At 42.4% G+C, this 27476-nt stretch overlaps 1 protein-coding gene across 2 annotated transcripts in view; it reads right to left on the bottom strand.

The window, feature by feature from the left end:
* Positions 1 to 27476, bottom strand: part of LOC121545023 (storkhead-box protein 2-like) — an 82088-nt gene that overhangs the window by 33398 nt on the left and 21214 nt on the right. Inside the window, exon 1 of one of the 2 annotated variants that reach the window (XM_045208416.1) lies at positions 5959 to 6066. The exons of the other annotated variant lie outside the window; for it this stretch is intronic. The gene's annotated coding sequence lies outside the window, so the exon portion shown is untranslated. Of the gene's footprint in view, positions 1 to 5958; positions 6067 to 27476 lie in introns of those variants that run through there. 2 annotated transcript variants of the gene reach the window in all.

Raw genomic sequence — 27476 nt, 5'->3', positions numbered from 1 at the left:
CTCCTTCGTTGCCCGGGCGGTGTGTTTGGGATCATTGTCATGCTGAAAGACCCAGCCACGTTTCATCTTCAATGCCCTTGCTGATGGAAGGAGGTTTTCACTCAAAATCTCATGAAACATGGCCCCATTCATTCTTTCCTTTAAACGGATCAGTCGTCCTGGTCCCTTTGCAGAAAAACAGCCCCAAAGCATGATGTTTCCACCCCCCATGCTTCACAGTAGGTATGGTGTTCTTTGGATGCAACTCAGCATTCTTTGTCCTCCAAACACGACGAGTTGAGTTTTTACCAAAAAGTTATATTTTGGTTTCATCTGACCATATGACATTCTCCCAATCCTCTTCTGGATCATCCAAATGCACTCTAGCAAACTTCAGACGGGCCTGGACATGTACTGGCTTAAGCAGGGGGACACATCTTGCACTGCATGATTTGAGTCCCTGGCGGCGTAGTGTGTTACTGATGGTAGGCTTTGTTACTTTGGTCCCAGCTCTCTGCAGGTCATTCACTAGGTCACCCCGTGTGGTTCTGGGATTTTTGCTCACCGTTCTTGTGATCATTTTGACCCCCACGGGGTGAGATCTTGCGTGGAGCCCCAGATCGAGGGAGATTATCAGTGGTCTTGTATGTCTTCCATTTCCTAATAATTGCTCCCACAGTTGATTTCTTCAAACCAAGCTGCTTACCTATTGCAGATTCATTCTTCCCAGCCTGGTGCAGGTCTACAATTTTGTTTCTGGTGTCCTTTGACAGCTCTTTGGTCTTGGCCATAGTGGAGTTTGGAGTGTGACTGTTTGAGGTTGTGGACAGGTGTCTTTTATACTGATAACAAGTTCAAACAGGTGCCATTAATACAGGTAACGAGTGGAGGACAGAGGAGCCTCTTAAAGAAGAAGTTACAGGTCTGTGAGAGCCAGAAATCTTGCTTGTTTGTAGGTGACCAAATACTTATTTTCCACCATCATTTGCAAATAAAATCATAAAAATCCTACAATGTGATTTTCTGGATTTTTTTCCTCAATTTGCCTGTCATAGTAGACGTGTACCTATGATGAAAATTACAGGCCTCTCTCATCTTTTTAAGTGGGAGAACTTGCACAATTGGTGGCTGACTAAATACTTTTTTCCCCCACTGTATATATATATATATATATATATATATATATATATATATATATATATATATATATATATATATATATACACACTATCGTTCAAAAGATTGGGGTCACTTAGAAATGTCCTTGTTTTCGAAAGAAAAGCAATTTTTTTGTCCTTTAAAATAACATCAAATTGATCAGAAATACAGTGTAGACATTGTTAATATTGTAAATGGCTCAAAATGGCCAGAAACAAAGAACTTTCTTCTGAAACTCGTCAGTTTATACTTGTTCTGAGAAATGAAGGCTATTCCATGCAAGAAATTGCCAAGAAACTGAAGATCTCGTACAACGCTGTGTACTACTCCCTTCACAGAACAGCGCAAACTGGCTCTAACCAGAATAGAAAGAGGAGTGGGAGGCCCCGGTGCACAACTGAGCAAGAGGACAAATACATTAGAGTGTCTAGTTTGAGAAACAGGCGCCTCACAGGTCCTCAACTGGCAGCTTCATTAAATAGTACCCGCAAAACACCAGTCTCAACGTCAATAGTGTAGAGGCGACTCCGGGATACTCACCTTCTAGTCAGAGTTGCAAAGAAAAAGCCATATCTCAGACTGCCCATCTTAATCTTTTATTTTTATTGGCCAGTCTGAGATATGGCTTTTTCTTTGCAACTCTGACTAGAAGGTCAGCATCCCGGAGTCGCCTCTTCACTGTTGACGTTGAGACTTTAAAAAAGATTGAGGCACAGTTGAAAAGTTAAAGCACTAGATTCATTAGAAAATAAAATAAGTACTTTTTTCAATGCGTGAGAAATAAGAGGTGTGGCATGTGAGCGTGTGAAGAGGGTTGAATGCGTGTGTCTCACACCCAATGTGTGAGAGATGGCAGCACTGATGTAAGCTTTAGCTGTCAGCTAGCAAGGAAAGTTAGCCTACAAAGCTGGAAGCTACCGGTATCTTCTTCTATTGTACAGTAAAGTGTTCTAGCCTGTATGGACATTGTTTTGCGTAATTAAGAGTTTCAAGATTTCTACATGCCGTGTTGCATTATTCAAGTGTATTAACGTCTGTGCAGCATGAGTGGGAAGCGAACATGATGCAGCCCAGACTCCCAGTGCAGGCTAGCAATGAGTAAGTGGAGCAGGCACGGTGCCCGCTATGATAAGTAACACAAATTCTAGTACCAAACCGTTTTTCATGTTCTAGTATTGAAAAAGTACCAACGTTTCAGTATACTGTGCAACACTATTTGCGACGCAGATCTCATCTCAGGTGATATGCACTTAGGATGATAATCCTCATTTCTCCATGATTGTAACATACATAACTCATGACAATAAATACCTAGGAAAACATTACTGTTAAGTCATAAAAAGGTGGACAATCCGGATCCTGCTTCAATATCCTGTTGAGCCGGATGTTGGAAATGTAAACCAGAGAAATGCATATAAACCATAAACCCCCAACAGGCTGAGCAGAGGTCACAGAAGACACATACTCTCTTGGCTGACACCATGATGAGCTTAGGTCCTCAGGCATCAGCCAGTTGCTATATGGTGAGTGATAAGGCAAACACACTACACACACGCATGCACACACAGCAGCAGAGTTATATGGAAAATAAGATTCATTATACTCTTCTTTTGGGAACACAGTTAACTGTGGTCCTCTGTAGCTCAGCTGGTAGAGCACGGCGCTTGTAACGCCATGGTAGTGGGTTCGAACCCCGGGACCACCCATACACAAAAATGTATGCACGCATGACTGTAAGTCGCTTTGGATAAAAGCATCTGCTAAATGGCATATTATTATTATATTATTATTTAACACAGTCATAATACTATAATAATACGTCATTTAGCAGACGCTTTTATCCAAAGCGACTTACAGTCACGCGTGCATACATTTTGGTGTATGGGTGGTCCCGGGGATCGGTAGCGCCGTGCTCTACCAGCTGAGCTACAGAGGACCACAGTAATAGGATAGGCCTGTTCATATTAGGCTATATTAGCCACACAATATAAAGGCTATTTCAACTGGCCTTAATGCAGTGTTTTAGTCTGTTCTGACATAAGAATGTAAAATCCTGTTAAATTTCACGATTGTTTGTAAAACTGTACATTGACATCACAGTGTTTTCTGTGGGGGATTTACCCAATTTGCCCATTAAATTGCTGTTAGCATATGTAGGGTGTGCAAATTTCTTGCGTAATTTTTTACACAGCTTACTATTCCGTTAGTCAGCACCTCTACTATTTTCAGGTGTGCGTCAGCTCATGCTTTTCACTGTATGAGAAACATAACCAGTGTGCTACAGAGAAACTGTACTTTGGTTTTATGATAATCATTTACAATCTGTAACACATTCAGTTACAGTGCATTAAGAGATTTGAATACAGACGGTTTATCGGACGTAGCCAACCAGACACAAGCCAAGTCAACCAATTACAATAATATCTTTATTTGGGGTGGATTGCAAAAAAAAACTATCCCTAATTTCCTTATTCAGGGCTCAGGAGAGGGGCCCCAAACTGTTGAGTCTGGCTACAGATTGCTCTGTTGTAGTTTCCCACCTTCATTGAGGCCTGATTTGAATAGCTTTGATCTCCTAAACAGTCAACAGTCTTGAATGACCATCCTGGTTGTTTTTGATAGAAAACAACAGTATAACGTTACGATCCTTTTGAATATCAATGGATAAGGGAGGGTCAAAACCAGAAACTGTAGCCTAGGTCTTTGGAGAAACCTGTTTGCAAAGAAAAGCCTTGCAAAATAGAACACAGGTTGACTTGTATAGTCATGAATCTTGCCATGGAGGCAGAACTGAGCGATTTCCACTAGATGGGCCAGCTGCAAAGTTAAAATAGGCTATGTTGTAAAAATTCATTAAAACAAAATGAGCTTTTTGGTTTTCATTTAAGGTAAGGGTTAGGCATTAGGCTTAGCATTGTGGTTAAGGTTAGGTTTAAAATCAGATTTGACTTTGTGGTTGTGCTAGCTAGTGACCACTCTGCAGAGCTGCCTCCAGAACAAGATTCATGATGGAAAAACACTAACCTGCAAATAAAACTAGATAATACTAGTGAGGAGAGAAACTGGAAACCACACGTCAGCTGTGTAGTATTAATAGGGTAGCCTACATCAAAACGTCATGCCAGGGTAAGCCTACACGAAACACAGCCCTTATTTTAAGTGTTTCTAAAATCCCCTATGGGAAAAATGAATGGTGGAAAAACGATTGGAACCATTTCCTTGTTTGACCGCTAGGTTTTATGGGTATTATGACTCATACTGTGGTAATCTATACTACGATCACATCTATCTGCGCTCCATCTTGTTGAACGTCCGAGCTGATGGGGAGAGGAGGAAGAGACCTAATTCCCATATACCCATATGTAATGAGCGAGAGAGCGAGAGCGAGCGAAAGGAGGAGTTAAACATTTGATAATAGTCCACTCTAGCTTCACAGTGGGAGAGAAATGAGCAGACATTTTTAAATGGCTGAAGTTATCGACACAGGGCTGTCACATCTCCCCTGCCTGCATGCCTGCTGCAGTGTCACGGCAAGCACAGAGAAATGGGGGTCGTTCCAGGAGGAGAAAGAGGGAGAGGAGTGAAAGAGAGAAAGAGGGAGCGATTGGGAGAGGAAAAGAGAGAGATCACAGCTGCAAAGGCCTAGTGGAAACAGCTTCAGCCAATACCCCCGCCGACAACTGTGCTGCCCTCCTCCCCATGGAGGGGGTGACCATAGACTGAACCTACTACCCCCAACACACACACACACACAGCAACACACACTCCTCACGTATTCTGTGGAAGAGCATGCCTTTATGAAAGATGGGTAAAAATGGAGTGTGACAATCCAGAGAAAAGAGAAAGCCATTAGACGCCAGCTCAGTGAGAGAAAGAAAGAAAGACAGCATAAAGTGGAGCATTAAAAGTGGTATGCTAGTGACGCCATTGGTACAGTCTTATATTCCAAGAAACTAGGCTACTATCAGTGTAGCCCAATAAATTAGACCTAATGAATCGAAACACCAAAAAGTGAAATGACATTCGCCAATTGTCATTGGGTCTAGACTCCAGTAGCTTGAATTAATTGATGCGTGCTGACAAAATGACATTTTTTGTAGAAAGCTAAGTTTGGACACCTAAAAAGTGCCTGTGATACTGGACTCTCCAGAGATGATAAGTGCAGCCACATTGGGAAACAAATTGTTTAAACCACAACAGAGGTTTGTTTAATTTGGAATAAGCTTTTATTTTAATATTGACTACTGTAGCAGTACAAATTGCATTTTAAACCAATATGAATATGGTTAAATTAGCATTATTTAGAGACCCCCCTCCCCCCCAAAGTTTGACTTTGTTGCATTTAGGGCCCACCATAATTCACACTCGCTATGGAATGCCCTTAGATCTGACTTAATTAATTAATCACATTTTAGTCTTGAACCATTTTCGTCTTGAACTATCTGAAAGATTGGTTGTATTCTACCACTAAGTACAGAATATTGTTAAAATAAAGAATAACCGTTATTATTATTCCTACAGTATTGGGTCAGAGGTATTTGATAGTGCACGTTAGAGAGCTGGTTAACATGGAAGCTTTCCTATGAGAGAGGAGAGGAGGAACTCTGCTGCAGTGGTAGTAAACAATTCACACAGCCAGCCAGTGAGGCAGTGTCCTTTGTCCATGCGCCTCCTGCTTAACCCCACCCCCTTCTTTTGTGATTCATTCCGGCAAAGCTACACAACACTATCTACAACATTTACACATGCTATCTAGAGCAGGAAAAAAGTGAGAGAAGGTGAGAGAACGTCGGAGAGATAGACGAATGAGATGGGTAGTACCTTAGCTGATTGTGTCGACTCCTCTGCTTTAATCCAAGCAGGTCCGGAGACAGCTCTTTTAGTTGCAGCCCTCAGACAAATGATAATTCACTCAAGGGCCTTACCCAGCATGCTCCACTCCACACAAAGACAAGGGGGTGTGACCAATCACATCGTGCTTCAGTATGCACTGTTTTTCCCCCCTCTCTCTCTCTGCTCCCTCCCTCTCTCTCTCTCTAAGTTCCCTCCCCTTAATGCCCACTGACGCACTAGCTTGTGGGCGGCCTGCCGAAAGCGTTGTTATGGCAACGCATCCCCAGTTGCACCCAAAGCCTGTTCTGCAAGATTTTTCTCCCTCCCCCTCTTCATGGCTCTCTCTATTCAATTTAAGGGGCTTTATTGGCATGGGAAACATATGTTTCCATTGCCAAAGCAAGTGAAATAGATAATAAACAAAAGTGAAATAAACAATAAAAAAAATCACTGTAAACATTACACTCACAAAAGTTTCAAAAGAATAAAAACAGTTCAAATGTCTTATTATATGCAAATAGTTAAAGTAGAAAAAAGGGAAAATAAATAAACATAAATATGTGTTGTATTTACAATGTTGTTTGTTCTTCACTGGTTGGCCTTTTTTTGTGGCAACAGGTCGCAAATATTGTTGCTGTGATGGCACACTGTGGTATTTCACCCAATAGATATGGGAGTTAATCAAAATGGGGGTCTGTGTAATCTGAGGGAAATATGTGTCTCTAATATGGTCATGCATTTGGCAGGAGGTTAGGAAGTGCAGCTCAGTTTCCACCTCATTTTGCGGGCAGTGTGCACATAGCCTGTCTTCTCTTGAGAGCCAGGTCTGCCTACGGCGGCCTTTCTCAATAGCAAGGCTATGCTCACTGAGTCTGTACATAGTCAAAGCTTTCTTTAAGTTTGGGTCAGTCACAGTGGTCAGGTATTCTGCCACTGTGTACCCTCTGTTTAGGGCCAAATAGCATTCTAGTTTGCTCTGTTTTTTGTTAATTCTTTCTAATGTGTCAAGTAATTAATTATCTTTTTGTTTTCTCATGATTTGGTTGGGTCTAATTGTGTTGCTGTCCTGGGGCTCTGTGGGGTCTGTTTGTGATTGTGAACAGAGCCCCAGGACCAGCTTCCTTAGGGGACTCTTCTCCAGGTTCATCTCTGTAGGTGATGGCTTTGTTATGGAAGGTTTGGGAATCGCTTATTTTTAGGTGGTTGTAGAATGTATCTCTCTCCCTCTGCTCCAATGAAAACGTAAGCGCTGCTCTCCGCAGATTGGGCTCAGAAGCTCGTCCAGTCAAGTAAGATGGGTGATATGCCACTCTCCTCTACTCTTGCCACACAGTTCTCTCTCTCTCTCTGTGAGTGGGGTTTCTCTATGTGACCCAATTAGAAAAGGACAGCCCAGATACAGTAGCTCCATTTCAGGAGGCTTGCAGTCAGATCCAGGATATAGGGCAGGTTTATTTGTATAAGCAAATAAAAGGGGATTCACTGAACACTATGTTATGTAGACAGTACACTACTTCTCATGCTGCCAGGGAACTGGGTCTCCATTGGCACCGGTGTAGTGAAGAACTTGATACAAACCTGCTAATGAGACAAGTGGGTGTGTGAGAGAGAGAGAGATTTGAGAGAGAGAGGGAGAGAAAGAGAGAGAGAAAGAGAGAGAGAGAGAGCGAGCGAGAGAGAGAGAGCGAGAGAGAGTGTGTGTGTGTGTGTGTGGGGGGAGCGCATTATATGTAAGTGGGGGAGGGGTGGACATTCACAGGGCCCTCCCCCACAAAAGGGCCCTTGAGTTGATCCCAAGTATGCAAAATCTGAAAGTAGGCCTATTTAAAGGGTAGAGAACCTACATAACCCTTCCAAATTTAGGCCAAACTATTGATCTGAGAGATTTACCTGTACTCAAATGGTTTGTTGCCAAGTTCCCAGCTTAAACATGAGACCAGTGTCTCATGGCGCCGGAGAAGATGGCTGCCGTTTTACAGCCCTCTAACCAATTGTACCATTATGTGTGTTTTTTCGCGTTATTTGTAATTTATTCTGTACATAATGTTTCTGTCACCGTCTCTTATGACCAAAAAGAGCTTCTGGATATCAGGACAGCGATTTTTTCTTCAACGAGTCGGACGCGAAGGATATCCTACAGACACCCGACAAGGCCCAAATCCCTGTCATTCGCATGAGAAAGATACTGAGATATCGTGGACGTAGGTCGGGGTGCCTTGTAAGGATCCGACGGCGAGCGAGTAAACTGCCTCTTCCATCAGTCCTATTAGCCAATGTTCAATCATTTGAAAACAAATTGGACAAACTAAGATTAAGGTTATCCTAACAACGGAACATTAAAAACTGTTATATCATATGTTTCACATAGTCGTGGCTGAACGACGACATGGATAACATACAGCTGGCGGGATATACGCTACATCGGCAGGATAGAACGACTGACTCCGGTAAGACAAGGGGTGGCAGTCTGTGTATATTTGTAAACAACAGCTGGTGCATAAAATCTAATACTAAGGAAGTCTCGAGGTTTTGCTCGCTGGAGGTAGAGTATCTCATGATAAGCTGTAGACCACACTATTTACCAAGAGAGTTTTCATCTATATTTTTCGTAGCTGTCTATCTACCACCACAAACCGATGCTGGCACAAAGATTGCACTCAATGAGCTGTATAAGGCCATAAGTAAACAGGAAAACGCTCATCCAGAGGCAGCGCTCCTAGTGGCCGGGGACTTTAATGCAGGGAAACTTAAATCCGTTCTACCTAATTTCTACCAGCATGTTAAATGTGCAACCAGAGGAAAAAAAACTCTAGACCACCTTTACTCCACACACAGAGACGCATACAAAGCTCTCCCTCGCCCTCCATTTGGCAAATCTGACCATAACTCTATCCTCCTGATTCCTGCTTAAAAGCAAAAACTAAAGCAGGAAGCACCAGTGACTCGGTTACTAAAAAAGTGGTCAGATGACGCAGATGCTAAGCTACAGGACTGTTTTGCTAGCACAGTCTGGAATATGTTCCGGGATTCTTCCGATAGCACTGAGGAGAACACCACATCAGTCACTGGCTTCATCAACAAGTGCATCGATGACGTCATCCCCACAGTGACCGTACGTACATACCCCAACCAGAAGCCATGGATTACAGGCAACATCCGCACTGAGCTAAAGGGTAGAGCTGCCGCTTTCAAGAGTCCCTCTCTAATCCGGACGCTTATAACAAATCCCGCTATGCCCTCCGACGAAACATCAAACAGGAAAATAGTCAATACAGGACTATGATTGAATCGTACTACACCGGCTCTGACGCTCGTCGGATGTGGCAGCGCTTGAAAATTATTACAGACTACAAAGGGAAGCACAGCCGCGAGCTGCCCAGTGACACAAGCCTACCAGATGAGCTAAATCACTTCTATGCTCGCTTCGAGGCAAGCAACACTGAAGAATGCATGAGAGCATCAGCTGTTCCAGATGACTATGTGATCACGCTCTCCATTGCCGATGTGCATAAGACTTTTAAGCAGGTCAACATTCATAAGACTGCAGGGCCAGACGGATTACCAGGACGTGTACTCCGAGCATGCGCTGACCAACTGGCAAGTGTCTTCACTGACATTTTCAACATGTCCCTGACTGAGTCTGTAATACCAACATGTTTCAAGCAGATCACCAAAGTCCCTGTGCCCAAGGACACTAAGAAAACCTGCCTAAATGACAACCGACCCGTAGCACTCTGAAGCCATGAAGTGCATTGAAAGGCTGGTCATGGCTCACATCAACACCATTATCCCAGAAACCCTAGACCCACTCCAATTTGCATACCACCCCAACAGATTCACAGATGATGCAATCTCTATTGCACTCCACACTGCCCTTTCCCACCTGGACAAGAGGAACACCTACGTGAGAATGCTATTCATTGACTACAGCTCAGCGTTCAACACCATAGTGCCCTCAAAGCTCATCACTAAACTAAAGACCCTGGGACTAAACACCTCCCTCTGCAACTGGATCCTGGACTTCCTGACGGGCCACCCCCAGGTGGTAAGGGCAGGTAACAACACATCTGCCACGCTGATCCTCAACATGGGGGCCCCTCAGGGGTGTGTGCTCAGTCCCCTCCTGTACTCCCTGTTCACCCATGACTGCATGGCCAGGCACGACTCCAACACCATCATTAAGTTTGCTGACGACACAACATTGGTAGGCCTGATCACCGACAACGATGAGACAGCCAATAGGGAGGAGGTCAGAGACCTGGCCGTGTGGTGCCAGGATAACAACCTCTCCTTCAACGTGATCAAGACAAAGAAGATGATTGTGGACTACAAGAAAAAAAAGAGGACTGAGTATGTCCCCATTCTCATCAACGGGCTGTAGTGGAACAGGTTGAGAGCTTCACATTCCTTCACCAACAAACTATCATGGTCCAAACACACCAAGACAGTCGTGAAGAGGGCACGACAGAGCCTATTCCCCCTCAGAAGACTGAAAAGATTTGGCATGGGTCCTCAGATCCTCAAAGATTTTTACAGCTGCACCATCAAGAGCATCCTGACTGGTTGCATCACCGCCTGGCATGGCAACTGCTCGGCCTCCGACCACAAGGCACTACAGAGGGTAGTGCGTACGGCCCAGTACATCACCGGGGCCAAGCTACCTGCCATCCAGGACCTCTATACAAGGCGGTGTCAGAGGAAGGCCCTAAAAATTGTCAAAGACTCCAGCCACCCTAGTCATAGACTGTTCTCTCTGCTACCGCACGGCAAGGGGTACCGGAGCGCCAAGTATAGGTCCAAAAGGCTTCTCAACAGCTTCTACCCCCAAGCCATAAGACTCCTGAACAGCTAATTATGGCTACCTGGACTATTTGCACTGTCACCCCACCCCCCCACCCCATCCCCCTTTTTTACGCTGCTGCTACTCTGTTTATTATTCATGCATAGTCACTTTAACTCTACCCACATGTACATATTACCTCAATTACCTCTACTAGCTGGTGCCCCCGCACATTGACTCTGTACCGGTACCCCCCCTGTATATAGCCTCCCTAATGTTATTTTATTTTACTGCTGCTCTTTAGTTATTTGCTTTTATTTTTTTACTTAACACTTTTTTTATTTGACTGTTTCTTTAAAAAACTGCATTATTGGTTAAGGGTTTGTAAGTAAGCATTTCACTGTAATGTCTACACATTTACATTTAAGTCATTTAGCAGACGCTCTTATCCAGAGCGACTTACAAATTGGTGCATTCAACTTAGGATAGCCAGTGGGACAACCACCACTAGGGAGGGGGGGTGTACAGCACCTGTTGTATTCGGCGCATGTGGCAAATAAAATTTGATTTGATTAGATTAGGTGCTACTGCTACAAATGTACAATCACCACCCTGCAAGTCCTGAGAAAAGTACCATGGGAGACCACAAATAGAGTAGCAACATTTCACACTCATATTGTAGCACTTTACATTACAACACAAGATAACATGGTAATAGGATGGTAACACGTTGTAGTGAGTGGTATGAATGCTTTCAATGTGAGTAACTATTACTTGTTGCCATACTATTACCAAGTTATAAGGCCTACTACTTGATTCTGTAAAGTGCTACCTCAATATTTATATTTTGAAGGAATAAACTACACTGTCTCAGGAAACGGTTTGTATGAATTCTTAATATTCACAAACTAAAACATTGAAAAAAGCATCAGGTTCTGTCTCTCTATGACCTGTTAGAGAGAGTAACTGGACACGGCACTTGCTCAATGACCTTAAGGTCAGCAGGAGTTAAAATCCCAGAACTTGCCTGTCCTTACTGACCTATACACCTGGTGACAACAATCAAACTGTCACACAACACAAACAAACAGAACTATTAGGCCTATCCTGACCATAGACACTATTAAACCACCTAGATACGACTGAAGGCACCATGTGGTCAACAGTGTTTGTAAGGCTAATTCACATGCCTTAACACTAGATGGGGGTAAGAGACTTACTGGCTCACAGTCACAATGTCAAAACTGAATGAACCTCTGAGGTGGCAGTAAGTAAGTCAAATCTCCATGTGCGATTGCTTTTGTTGTTGCTTCTCTTTCCTAAGGGATCTAGGATGAGGTAGAACTGGTCTTTTCACTTAATCTAATTACAACTCAAGTTGGAACGTGTTCTGTTGTAGATCTTTTAGGGGTGTAAAAGGAATTCATATACTATTTTACAGAGCATTACAGGGGGACACCCCCGTCTTATCATGACTAGAATTACCATCACTGTACCACTATTACTACTACTACAACTAGGCCTACTACTTCTACTACTACAACTAGGCCTACCACAAATAGAGTGCCTTTTGTAACCTTTTGAAAAACGAGATTTGCTTGTTGGGGGTGTGGTTCAATGTGGGTGTGTTATGTTCTCTATATTTCATACCCACATTTTTGTCATTTAGCAGACGTTCTTATCCAGAGCGACTTACAGTTAGTGAATACATATTTTTATTTTTATTTTTTTTATACTGGCCCCCCATGGGAATCGAATCCACAACCCTGGCGTTGCAAACACCATGCTCTATCAACTGAGCTACATCCCTGCCAGCCATTCCCTCCCCTAACCTGGACGACGCTGGGCCTAATGTGCGCCGCCCATGAGTCTCCCGGTCGTGGCCGGCTGTGACAGAGCCTGGATTCAAACCAGGATCTCTAGTGGCACAGCTAGCACTGCGATGCAGTGCCTTAGACCACTGCGCCACTCAGGAGACCTGGCAGATACTGTTGTTTGTCCCTCTTGTCATGGTAGCAGCATTTCGCCCTCAGAATAGTCAGATAAAGATAAAACAAGAAATCTCTAATTAATTTTGACGTTTTTGCAATTTTACTTTAGTGCAGTATTTTTCAAGTAAAACAATTGACATGAAAACTAGTAGTGCACTGCAGACAATATCGAGTCAGCTGCTGCTGCGCATGATTGATTTCTGGGAACTTGTCTACAACTTAATCAGCAAGCTGTCAAACTATCATAAATAAAGCACAAGCTACACACTGTTTATCAGTGCCCAAAATCAAGTAGCTAGCAGGCACATTGAGCAGGCAGGCCACGTTAGCTAACAGTACGTGTCCACTGAGCACGATAGGGGCAAAGAAACAATGGAACCTTTTCCTTTTCAATGGAGGCAAGCGAAGTGGGCAGGGGACCATTGGGAGATGCGAGCATGGGCGAGGGAGCAGGAACAGGGCGGGACCTAAGTTGAGGAAAACTGAACTTTATGCATATACTCAGCGATATCACGGCGCGATTGACCAATCGAAGTTCACTATAGCTTCCAGCACCTACTGGATTGGCTGATGATACCTATAACTACCTAGCATGTTTGCTAGCTTGCTAGCACCCACATGAGGGTGAAGCTAGCTTGGCTATCCGAATGAACACAAAGAGTGTGAATCCCCTGTTAATCAGCTTATCAAGTCACTGGCAAGTGGCAATGTGCTTTGGTGCCGTTTAGTTTTTACAACTTTCTCAATATCTATTACCGGTGTGCGTCTGTCTGGCAGTGTTTTATAGCGAATCATGTTACAAAACAGGTCGCGGCGGGACAAAAGATGCTCGCGAATGGCTTTAGAATTTTGGAATATTGACAAGTGGCAGTCAATTCTCATGTTGCCCAAAACAGTAGCAGACTTGACTGATCACTATCAAACACATCAGCAAGTGGCCAATCGATAAAGGGCTTAGGGGAAAACATAACATTGCCGACATGTTGTCTTATGTAAACAAGTCTGAGGCGCTGCGTATGTGGACAGGTCTGCCTCACTGTCTGTAGGTTCTGCCGTACGATTGGATAGAGCGCAATCAGCGCAGCCGTTTCTCTGTGCATGACAATTCTCACTAGGCGTTAACATCCCGTGTTAGCGGGTATGATCAAAATCAAAACCCTACCCTCAAATATCCAAATTGTGTGAGGGGTAGGAATGGGCAGATTTCTCCAGCCCCTTCTCCGGCCATTGTATTGGGCAGTTCAATGGTGAGAAATGTCTCAGTCACTGGAGAAAAAACTTTGTGCTATCCTGGAGCATGAGTACAGGACATCCATTTTTTTAAAACTTGCATCAGGAAATTGAGTCTATCATACTTGTGGGATTCAATGACATTAAGAAGTGCAGCTCAGAAGATGGATTTTAAAGAACTGTTTGGGTCACTACTTGACACCAACAAATGCCACATAATATCTGGCCCTGTGCCCTCCTTAAATCGTGGCATTGAACGTTTCAGCAGATTTTAGCCCTCCGTAACTGGCTACGTGACTATTGCAGCTCTGTGGGTGTAACATTTTATTGACAATTTGGATACCTTCTGGAAACTAAGCTTGTTTTATAAGGAGATTGGGATCCATCCAAATAATTCGGGTTCCTGGATCCTTTCACAGCATCATAAGGCTGCGTTGAGACAATGACTTATCAATGACCCAAGCCCAGCACAGTTAATCCCTACCATGGTGTCGCTAAGTTGTCATAATCCTTCAGCAAATGTACATTATACCAGGGGCATTGGAAGACACAATGTAAGTAACCTAATTTATGTCCCTCTAACTGCCCTGAATGGCTCTGCTGATCCTGCAGCTATTGTATGCAGTAATCATGTGCCTATGAACCAGAGTTATACTGTTAGCACTGAGGTGGTGTGACCTAGTAGGAAGTCCACTGTGTGCAGCTCACCCTGCACTAACATAAATAACATGAGCATGTCTACTTATGCTAAGCTTCCCAGTAAAGCAATGAAAACAATCAAGCATCCCAGAAAAGTGCTAAAAATAGCCCATGTTAACATTTGTAGCTTAAGAAACAAGGTTCATGAAATCAATAATTTGCTAATAACAGATGACATTCATATTCTGACAATCTCTGAAACTCACTTAATAATACCTTTGAAGATACAGTGGTAGCAATACATCGTTATAACATCTACATAAAAGACAGAAACGGCAATGGTGGAGGTGTTGATGTTTATGTTCAGAACCATATTCCTGTAAAGTTCTCATGTTAAATACTGTTGAAGTAATATGGCTACAGGTTCATCTGCCTCACCTAAAGCTCATTCTTGTGGGAAGCTCCTATAAACCACCAAGTGCTAACAGTCAGTATCTGAATAACATGTGTGAAATGCTTGATAATGTATGTGATATCAACAGAGAGGTATATTTTCAGGGTGATTTAAATATTGACTGGCAGTGGCCTCCCGAGTGCATCGCATTGCTAGCGGCGTCACTACAGACCCAGGTTCAATCCCGGGCTGTATCACAACCGTCCGTGATTGGGAGTCCCATTGGGCAGCGCACAATTGGCCCAGTGTCGTCCAGGTTAGGGGAGGATTTGGCCGGGGGTCTTTACTTGGATCATCGCTGTAGCTACTCCTTGTGGTGGGCCGGACACCTGAAGGCCGACCTCGGTCGTCAGTTGAATGGTGTTTCCTCCGACACTTTGGTGCGGCTGGCTTCCGGGTTAAGCGGGCGGGTGTTAAGAAGCGCGGTTTGGTGGGTCATGTTTAGGAGGATGCATGACTCGACCTTCGCCTCCTGAGCCAGTTGGGTACTAGCAATGAGACAAGATCAAAATTGGGGAGAAGAAAATAAAATAATAATAATATTATTAACTGGCTTTCATCAAGCTGCCCACTCAAGAAAAAGTTTCAAACTGTAACTAGTGCCTGCACCATTGTTCAGGTTATCAGTCAACCAACCAGGGTAGTTACAAACAGCACAATAATCAAATCATCAACATCTATTGATCACATCTTTACTAATGCTGCAGAAATGTGCTTTATCCAAATCCATTGGATGTAGTGATCACAATATACTAGCAATATCTAGGAAAACCAAAGTTCCAAAGGCTGGGCCTAATATAGTGAATAAGAAGTTATACAATAGGTTTTGTAGTGATTCCTATGTTGTTGATGTAAATAATATTTGTTGGTCTGTGGTGTGTAATGAGTAGCAACCAGACACTGCACTTGACACATTCATGAAATTGTCACACCCTGGCTCTGGGACTCTATATGTTGAGCCAGGGTGTGTTCATTCTATGTGTTCTGTTTCTATGTTGGGAGTTCTAGTTTGTTTATTTCTATGTTGGCCTGAGTGACTCCCAATCAGAGGCAACGAGTGTCAGCTGTGGCTGGTTGTCTCTGATTGGGAGCCATATTTAAACTGTCTGTTTTTCCCTTTGTGTTTGTGGGTTCTTGTTCCAGTTGGTTGTGTTTGTACCGTGGACTTCACGAGTCGTTTGTTGTTTTGTTGATTGTCCGTATTTATCACTAAAGATAAATAAACATGTTCGTTCAACACGCTGCGCATTGGTCTACTTCCTACGACGATCGCGACAGAAATTGCTTGCTCCAGTTACTAATAAGCATGTACCTATTAAGAAAATGACTGTAAAAACTGTTAAATCCCCATGGATTGATGAGGAATTGAAAAATTGTATAGTTGAGAGGGATGAGGCAAAAGGAATGACAATTGGCAAACGTACTGCAAATTGAGAAATCATGTGACTAAACTGAATAAAAAGAAGAAGAAACTATACCATGAAACAAAGATAAATGATATTGATAGTAATATTGATAGAATGATAGTAAATGAAAACCTTAAATGAAATTTTGGGCAAAAAGGCAAACTCAGCTCCATCATTAATTGAATCAGATGGCTCATTCATCACAAAACCCACGGATATTGCCAATTACTTTAATTATATTTACCCAAGAATAGTAAAGCCCCCTTTACTGGCTCAAATAGCCGACCAATCAGCCTGTTACCAACCCTTAGTAAACTTTTGGAAAAAATTATGTTTGACCAGATTCAATGCTATTTCACTGTAAACAAATTGACAACAGACTTTCAGCACGCTTCTAGGGAAGTACATTCAACAAGCACAGCATTTACACAAATGACTGATGATTGGCTGAGAGACATTTATGATAAAAAGATTGTGGGAGCTGTTTTGTTAGACATCAGTGCGGCTTTTGACATTATTGATCATAGTCTGCTGATGGGAAAACATATGTGTTATGGCTAGGGATGTTACGGTGACAATATTACCGCCACACCGGCGGTCACGCGTCATGAAGGCAATCAAATTCCACGTGACCGTTTAGTCACGGTAATTAGGCTTCTCCAAGCTCTGATGCTGCTGATGGTCATTAGTAGCATACCAAACTTGCTAACTACCTGTTACCCCACACTTTATCGTCCCTCTAATCACTCTGACATCAATGCAAATGTAATCGAAAATCTAATCAAACAATTTATGAGAGCCCATGAGCTCATGTTGCGCAACATTTCTATAGGCTATGCAATTCCGTGAGAATTAAAGAGGAGGATCCCATCAGCTTTCTATAGGCTTACAATATTTATTTCTCAACTTTCCTAATATTAAGCACATTGCTTCTCTTTAAAAGTATAGCCTACCTGGCTGGCATGAAAATGAACCACGGGAAAAGCGTCATCCAGTCGCTATATAAGTGCATAGATGACATGTATATATTTATTCCCGCTGCCCCTGTTTCGAGACAGGTGGATGATAATGGTCCATTCTAAATCAAAACAAATTTCACGCATATATTATTTAGTATATGTAAAGACAAGATTAAATCAAGAATAGTGTGATGGGTGACAATATTAGACTATCTCTTGTGAATGATATATTATCACTTGTGAATGATGCCCAGCTTAAGGCAAACAGCTCATGCTTATTTTTTTGGGACTTTTTCAAATCATAGTCGCACACCTCATGTAGCCTAGCCCATAGGCCTATATGACAACTAAAGTGGGCAAATAACTTCTTAAAATGAAGCACATGAATCCGCTTTACAACGGGTGTAGTGCCTAACTGGCATACATGAGTTTCAAGTTTTTTGTAAGATTATTTTCCCCATAAAAATGCACCTTTATAATAAAAGCATTACATGCATAATAGCATTTCTGGTCACTTTTGAGAATGGTGTTTTCCTGCTAATGGAACATTTGCGCTTATAGCCTACTTCCGTTTGCGCATTGCTCTGCTTATACTAAGAAGAAATAGCTTTTTAATCAACATTTTAAGCTAAACGTTCTAATCTGTTGCGTCAGGCTCATTGCTTAAAAGAGGTTTGTTGATGCAAGTGGTTGTATTAGTTTGGCAGCTATCACATTCCACAACTGTCCCAGACTATGTTTGGAATATTTATTTCTCTCACAGAATAGAACAGGTCAACCTTTGTACTATCGGGGATAGTAGATTGACATAGGCTTGTGCTTTTGCTGTTCGTTAGGCCTACTCATCTTGTTGGCTGACAAAAAGTAAATGTGAACAGTTCTTCCAATATCTTCAAAATGGATTGGATAAGGAGTGCACGCAGTTGCGTCACTGATGTGTCTGTCTTCACTTGTAACCTGTGAGAAAGACCTGATCACTTGACTGAGAGCCATGTGAGTGAGAGGTGCTTCGGCACACAGCCAGGAGAAGGGAATTATAATTATTTTATTCAGCCCAAGGGCACAACGGCCACTGGCCGCAAAAGGCATGGACTTCTTTAGGGGGCCTTACGGCCACACAAAGGCGATGCCGCTGGGAAATTCGAGGCATTATCAAGTGCTTATCAAATTCTGAATGAGAGACTGAAGTGTGTACAGCCTGCACAAAAAAAACAAAGCAGAGCTCATGCCTTTCATAATACTTTTTTCAAATCATAATTCGAGTCGCATTATGCAGCCTTAGAATGTATAAAAAATCAAAACATATAGCCCAACATTTGTATCACAACTAAAGTTACATAAATAACTCTAAATTAAGCATATAGGAGTACCTGTTTCTTTGTTAACCGCTCAACACAGAATAGCCGCATGTGTGCACTCCCTCAAATCGTTTGGATAAAATATCCTTTCAATTTTACTCAGCTATGTTCAATTGTATTCTTCATACTATAAAATAATATAAAATAATGCCATTGAATTCTAAACAAATCTTGTCTGCTAAATGAATGCACCAATTTGTAAGTCGCTCTGGATAAGAGCGTCTGCTAAATGACGTAAATGTAAATGTAAATGGTGGCCTTGTATCTGTCCCAAATAGTACCCTTTTCCCTATATAGTTCACTACTTTTGACCAGAGTCCTATGGGCCCTGGACAAGATGTGTGCAATACATGGGGAATAGGGTGCCATTTGGGATATAACCTTGTATCTGGGGCCAGATCACAGAGGTGACAGGGTGAAGGCTCTGACCAGGCACAGTTCTACACTGGGAACAATTTCTCAATCAGTGGACAGTGGAGAAACTCATGGTTTAGGTCTGGCTCTGTTGAAAAAAATTGTTGTCTGCAGAGCCCAGGGCACTGGCCAGGCCTGGCTGACACACAAAGCCACTGCCTGCTGGAAGAAGTGCTGACTGATAGCCTGGCTCTATTGCCCCAGCAACAGCCACTGCAACAGGTCACAGACAGCAGTGATGGTCATCCAACACAGTGTGCCCATCTTTCAGATTAGATTTACAACTACAACTAGCTCAGTAGCTCAGTTGGTAGAGCATGGCGCTTGCAACGTCAGGGTTGTGGGTTCGATTCCCACGGGGGGCCAGTATGAAAATGTATGCACTCACTAACTGTAAGTCGCTCTGGATAAGAGCGTCTGCTAAATGACTAAAATGTTATGTAAATGTAAATGAACTATTGTAGCCCACAACCATATGGCATAGACAGATCAGAGCCTAACATAAAGACAACTCAGAGTATGCTATTCTGTTCTTCTGAAATAGATGGATTTATTGTGATGGTGTAGGCTATATTATATGGATGTATTAGACTTTTTAAAATGTAGATATTCCAAAGGTCTGCATCAGTGGCTTGTAGGCTATGCGTGGAAGTCAGGAAATGCTAAATGTGTTTATGTTAATTAACGGTCAATTACCGTGAGACCGCCAGTTATTTGCTTGACAATCACCGGCTGACACAATTTCATGACCGCCACAGCCCTAGTTATGGCTTTACACCCCCTACTATTTTGTGGATAAAGAGTTACCTGTATAACAGAACAAAGAGGGTGTTCTTTAATGGAAGCCTCTCCAACATAATCCAGGTAGAATCAGGAATTCCCCAGGGCAGCTGTCTAGGCCCCTTACTTTTTTCAATCTTTACTAATGACATGCCAATGGCCTTGAGTAAAGCCAGTGTGTCTACGTATGCGGCTGACTCAGAACTATACACGTCAGCTACTACAGCAAAGGAAATCACTGCAACACTTAAGAAAGAGCTGCAGTGAGTTTCAGAATGGGTGGCAAGGAATAAGTTAACCCTAAATATATATATATATATTAAAAAAAAAGCTAAAATAATGTGGAAATTGAGCAAGTTGAGGTGACTATACTGCTTAGAGTAACCCTGGATTGTAAACTGTCATGGTCAAAACATATTGATACAACAGTAGCTAAAATGGCGAGAAGTCTGTCCATAATAAAGCACTGATTTGCCTTTTTAAACAACACTATCAACAAGGCAGGTCCTACAGGCTCTAGTTTTGTCGCACCTGGACTACTCCTCAGTCATGTGGTCAGGTGCCACAAAGAGGGACCTCGGAAAATTACAATTGCCTCAGAACAGAGTTCTAACATTAAAATTATGCATGTAAATCTGTCATGGCTCAAAGTGGAGGAGAGATTGACTTCATCCCTACTTGTTTTTGGAAGAAGTGTTGACATGCTGAATGCACCAAGGTGTCTGTTTGAACTACTAGCACATAGCTCAGACACTCATGCATACCCCACAATACATGACACCAAAGTAGGGCTGACCCCAATTAGTCGACTGGTCGATTGTTTGGTCGTTAGGCTGTTGGTCGACCGAGATTGTTTTAGTCGAGCAGTAACAAATACAGTGAGCTCCATAATTCACTGGACAGTGACCATTCTTTTGTTATTTTGGTTCTGTACTCTAGCACTTTGAGTTTGAAAGGATACAATGACAATGAGGGTGAAGTGCAGACTGTCAGCTTTAATTTGAGGGTATTTTCATACATATCGGATGAACCGTTTACGAATTATAGAAGCTTTTGTACATGGTCCCCCCCATTTTCGGGCATCAAAAAACATTGGACAGTTTAACATAATGTAGAATAAAGTAATCATTGTTAATATTTGGTCGCATATCCTTTGCATGCAATGACTGCTTGAAGTCTGCGATGCATCGCCATCACCAGACGCTGGGTATCTTCCCTGGTGATGCTCTGCCAGGCCTGTACTGCAGCCATCTTCAGTTCCTGCTTGTTTCGGGGACTTATTGCCTTAAGTCTCCTCTTCAGCATGTAAAATGCATGTTCAATTGGATTCAGATCTGGTGATTGACTCGGCCAGTCAAGGTTTTTCCACTTTTTGGCCATCAAAAACCCCTTTGTTGCTCTAGCAGTATGTTTAGGGTCATTGTCTTGTTGCGTGATTAAGTGCCGTCCAATGAGTTTGGAGGCATTTGGTTTTATCTGAGCAGATAAAATATTTCTGTAGACTTCAGAATTCATTGTTCTACTTCTGTCTGCAGTCACATCATCGATGAAGACAAGTGAGCCTGTTCCACTGGCAGCCATACAGGCCCAAGCCATAACACCCCCTCCACCATGTTTCATGGATGAGGTGGTATGCTTTGGATCATGGGCATTTCTTTTTTTCTCCACACTTTTGTCTTTCCATCACTCTAGTACATGTTAATCTTTGTCTCATCTGTCCACAAAAAATTTTTCCAGAACTCTTGGGGTTCTTTTAGGTGCTTTTTAGCAAACTGTAATCTTGCCTTTCTGTTCTTCAGGCTTATCAGTGGTTTGCATCTTGTAGTGTACCCTCTGTAGTCCTGCTGGTGTAGTCTTCTGCGTATGGTAGACTTTGACACATCTACACCTGCATCCAGGAGAGTGTTTTTGATCTGTTGGGCTGTTATCAGGGGTTTTTTCTTCACCATAGAGAGTATTCTCCGGTCATCCACTACAGTGGTCTTCCTCTGTCTACCGGGTCTTTTGACATAATTGAGTTCACCGGTTGTTTTTTTCTTGTTAATGATGAACAAAACTGTTGACTTGGGCATGGCCAGGGTTTTTGCAATGTTCCTGTATGATTGATTTTCATTTCTGAGCCTTATGACGGCCAACTTCATTTGCATCGACACTGCTGTCTTCCTCATGTTGTCACACCCCAATAACAACCTCCAAAGGCAATAGCAACGTCTAGAATCATTACTATTCATCAACAGCTCTCCTGCATTCACTAACGACACAAATGAATACACCTGCCTAACGACACACATCTGTGAAGCCAATTTAACAAATACTTGTAGTACCTTAAAATGGGGGGACCATGTACAAAAGGTGCTGTCATTTCTAAACGGTTCATCCGATATGTATGAAAATACCCTCAAATTAAAGCTGACAGTCTGCACTTCACACTCATTGTCATTGTATCCTTTCAAACTCAAAGTGCTAGAGTACAGAACCAAAATAACAAAACAATGGTCACTGTCCAATGAATTATGGAGCTCACTGTATATATGGTACCGGTCAATAGTTTTAGAACACTTACTCATTCAAGGGTTTCTCTTTATTTTTACTATTTTCTACATTGTAGAATAATAGTGAAGACATCAACACTATGAAATAACACATATGGAATCATGTAGTAACCAAAGAAGTGTTAAACAAATCAAAATATATTTTATATTTGAGATTCTTCATATAGTCACCCTTTGCCTTGATGACAGCTTTGCACACTCTTGGCATTCTCTGAACCAGCTTCATCAGGTAGTCACCTGGAATGCATTTCAATTAACAGGTGTGCCTTCTTAAAAGTTAATTTGTGAAATGTATTTCCTTCTTAATGCGTTTGAGCCAATCAGTTGTGTTACCAATTTGGTAAAAGACCAAGTCCATATTTTGGCAAGAACAGCTCAAATAAGCAAAGAGAAACGACAGTCCATCATTACTTTAAGACATGAAGGTCAGTCAATTCAGAATATTTCAAGAACTTTGAAAGTTTCTTCAAGCGCAGTCGCAAAAACCATCAACCACTATGATGAAACTGGCTCACATGAGGACCGCCACAGGACTGGAAGACCCAAAGTTACCTCTGCTGCAGAGGATAAATTCATTAGAGTTACCAGCCTCAGAAATTGCAGCCCAAATAAATCCTTCACAGAGTTCAAGTAACAGACACATCTCAACATCAACTGTTCAGAGGAGACTGTGTGAATCAGTCCTTCATGGTCGAATTGCTGCAAAGAAACCACTACTAAAGGACACCAATAAGAAGAAGAGACTTGCTTGGGCCAAGAAAAACGAGCAATGGACATTGAACCGGTGGAAATGTGTCCTTTGGTCTGGAGTCCAAATTGGAGATTCTTGGTTTCAACCGCCGTGTCTTTGTGAGACGCGGTGTGGGTGAACAGATGATCTCTGCATGTGTAGTTCCCACCGTAAAGCATGGAGGAGGAGGTGTTATGGTGTGGGGGTGCTTTGCTGGTGACAATGTCTGTGATTTATTTAGAATCAAGGCACACTTAACCAGCATGGCTACCACAGCATTCTGCAGTGATACGCCATCCCATCTGGTTTGGGCTTAGTGGGACTATCATTTGTTTTCAACAGGACAATGAACCAACCTACCTCCAGGCTGTGTAAGGGCTATTTTACCAAGAAGGAGAGTGATGGAGTGCTGCATCAGATGACCTGGCCTCCACAATCACCCGACCTCAACCATATTGAGATGGTTTGGGATGAGTCGGACTGCAGAGTGAAGGAAAAGCAGCCAACAAGTGCTCAGCATATGTGGGAACTCCTTCAAGACTGTTGGAAAAGCATTCCAGGTGAAGCTGGTTGAGAGAATGCCAAGAGTGTTTAAAGCTGTCATCAAGGCAAAGGGTAGCTATTTGAAGAATCTCAATTATAAAATATACTTTGATTTGATTAACACTTTTTTGGTTACTACATGATTCCATAAGTGTTATTTCATAGTTTTAATGTCTTGACTATTATTTAAATAGTAAAAATAAAGAAAAATCCTTGAATGAGTAGGTGATCTAAAACTTTTGACCGGTAGTGTATATAAATGATTTGCGCCCTTCTCAGTGAACTAATACATTGCGGAGGCCTAGACTAAAAGCCAATTTATGCTTGATCCAAAAATGGATCGGAGGCTCCATATGGAGGGTGTGACGCAATTGCGGCCCTTCCAGAGTCATGCAGAGGCCAAATCGAGCTCCATACTGCATCACCATGCGCCTCCGACATTGTTTAACAATGCAGAGGGCTCTGTATAGCTCCACATTGACATTATTGGTTGACGGTTGGTGGGGGCGGTATATCCTGTAGAAAACACAAATTCACTTCCTTGACAAAAGCTCTGCACTGCTCCTGGAAGCGCAATAATTATAAATGCCCTGACTTTTTCTGAGGCCGTATAACCGTAAATGCTGCATGGCCAATGCAGACGTCAGATTGACTATGCGCCCAAGATGCACACATTTTTGCACATTCATTGTTTCATAACATCATTGTGTGAATTGTTTGCGTATATCAATTCCCCATTACATATATCACCAGTAGTACATTTACTGTTAATTCCAATATTTTATAATCTACAATGTTTATTACTTTAGTTATGGTAATTTCTGGTAATGTATTAAATATTATTATTCCAGTCTTCCAGTTATCATTGTCGGAGTGGATACATTGTTTGCAGAGTGCACAACCTATGCTGCACTTGTGAGAAACACATTTTGGTTTATTTCATTCCATTTACGAGTTTTGTCAATTTAGTCATTGTCTTTTGTTTGGAGCGCTCCTGTCAATGTTGAGTAAAGATGCGCACGCATAGAAGTAGGCCTATAGGCTACCTGGCCTGACTGCAAATGTAGGCATATAAATGTGCCCATTTGTGGATCTGATAGTATTTATGATTGGCTTTACGGCCACCACTAATGACCTTTGGAGCGTCTCAAAGTAATGTTTTCTTCACCTCAAACAGCAAGCAAACAAAGTCTGTTTTTACATATATTGATAATTACAATAGTTCCTCAATGAATTTGAAACATCTTTCCAGCTCTATCCCTTTCGATAGCGTGAAAGAGAAAAATGTAATGCTCTGATCCAGTGGAAACGTCATAAAATAGGCCTACCTGATTACTTCTTATCAGTGCTTGACTTGGACTAAAATAGGTTCCGGTACTCATTTTGGGTGCTGGTACTGTTTATATTTAGGAGCTAATATTCTATAAAAGGAACAGGAGCTCAAGCAGTAGAAAATGTAAGGTGCCGGTACTCAGCGCCGGTGAGCTCCTGCCCAAGACAAGCACTGCTTCTTATCCCTTGCGCAAATAGCCTACAGCTGTGTCTGTCCCGAGCTCAGTGGCGCCGGAAACTCTGAGGGCCCAGAATATTGTATACAATGTTGCAAGTTCGCTAGCGCAAGCTTTGGGCCGGACCCAAGTTAGTAGTTGATACAATGTTTCAAGTTCATTGCAGACAGGCCATGTGTATCCAATGTGATTTATAGGATATTTATTTTTATCAGGATATTTTCTACCTGCAGGCTGCAATGTTTTATTTGTTGGCTTTATGTAAGCTATTTGTACATAGTTGGCAATGGCTATAGAAGTTACTTTTTAGGTTTGTATCATTTTCATTTAGATTTGGGTAGAATTTTGATTAACCACATGACAATGATTTTGAGATACGAAGACGTTATTATAAATTAAATGAAACCATTCCACGAAAATGTGCATATGAAAACTATAACTGGCACGCAGATCGGTAGAAATTGTAAGACAAATTGGCATTCCAACTTCAGGAGAGTAAAGGCAGAATCTGCAAAAGCCAGCAGGAGCGGGAGGAGGATGGTCGGGTCAGGTTAAGGTTTTAAAGCATCAGACAAGCTCAATACATATAGTTCATTTTATTAAAACACATAGGGTGTGTCTATATATGGAAAAATAGACGTTTAAACATTTTGACCAGATGATTGGTCGAAAGAACAGACAACATTCGGTCAACCAAGATTTTCTTTAGTCGGGGAAGCACCCCCCTGCCGACCCCTCACAGTTTGGGAACCACTGGCTTATGTTACCACTGTATGCGATTGCCTACTGCTATGGCCTACTAGCCTAGCATGCTAACTACTATCATGTATATAGTGTTTATATTGAGTGATTATATGAATCTGAAACTTATTGATTGATTTAATTACTTATGCATCTATTTAAAGCTGCGATATCTAACTTTTTGGTCGACCCGAGCAAATTCACATAGAAATGTAAGTTATAGATCTGTCAATTGTCTTGAAAGCAAGTCTAAGAAGTGGTAGATACAGTGGGGAGAACAAGTATTTGGAACACTGCCGATTTTGCAGGTTTTCCTACTTACAAAGCATGTAGAGGTCTGTAATTTTTATCATAGGTACACTTAAACTGTGTACCTATGATTTTTAAGTAATTCATTTGCATTTTATTGCATGACATAACTATTTGATACATCAGAAAAGCAGAACTTAATATTTGGTACAGAAATCTTTGTTTGCAATTAAAGAGATCATACGTTTCCTGTAGGTCTTGACCAGGTTTGCACACACTGCAGCAGGGATTTTGGCCCACTCCTCCATACAGACCTTCTCCAGATCCTTCAGGTTTCGGGGGTGTCGCTGGGCAATACGGACTTTCAGCTCCCTCCAAAGATTTTCTATTGGGTTCAGGTCTGGAGACTGGCTAGGCCACTCCAGGACCTTGAGATGCTTTTTACGGAGCCACTCCTTAGTTGCCCTGGCTTTGTGTTTTGTGTCGTTGTCATGCTGGAAGACCCAGCCACGACCCATCTTCAATGCTCTTACTGAGGAAAGGAGGTTGTTGGCCAAGATCTCGCGATACATGGCCCCATCCATCCTCCCCTCAATACGGTGCAGTCGTCCTGTCCCCTTTGCAGAAAATCATCCCCAAAGAATGATGTTTCCACCTCCATGCTTCACGGTTGGGATGGTGTTCTTGGGGTTGTACTCATCCTTCTTCTTCCTCCAAACACGGCAAGTGGAGTTTAGACCAAAAAGCTCTATTTTTGTCTCATCAGACCACATGACCTTCTCCCATTCCTCCTCTGGATCATCCAATTGGCAAACTTCAGACGGGCCTGGACATGCGCTGGCTTGAGCAGGGGGACCTTGCGTGCGCTGCAGGATTTTAATCCATGACGGCGTAGTGTGTTACTAATGGTTTTCTTTGAGACTGTGGTCCCAGCTCTCTTCAGGTCATTGACCAGGTCCTGCCGTGTAGTTCTGGGCTGATCCCTCACCTTCCTCATGATCATTGATGCCCCACGAGGTGAGATCTTGCATGGAGCCCCAGACCGAGGGTGATTGACCGTCATCTTGAACTTTTTCAATTTTCTAATAATTGTGCCAACAGTTGTTGCCTTCTCACCAAGCTGCTTGCCTATTGTCCTGTAGCTCATCCCAGCCTTGTGCAGGTCTACAATT

The sequence above is a fragment of the Coregonus clupeaformis genome, chromosome 3 (genome assembly GCF_020615455.1).
Source record: "Coregonus clupeaformis isolate EN_2021a chromosome 3, ASM2061545v1, whole genome shotgun sequence".
Classification (NCBI taxonomy): domain Eukaryota; kingdom Metazoa; phylum Chordata; class Actinopteri; order Salmoniformes; family Salmonidae; genus Coregonus; species Coregonus clupeaformis.
Note: the sequence above shows the minus strand (reverse complement) of the source record. Positions and strands in the feature narration are given on the sequence as shown.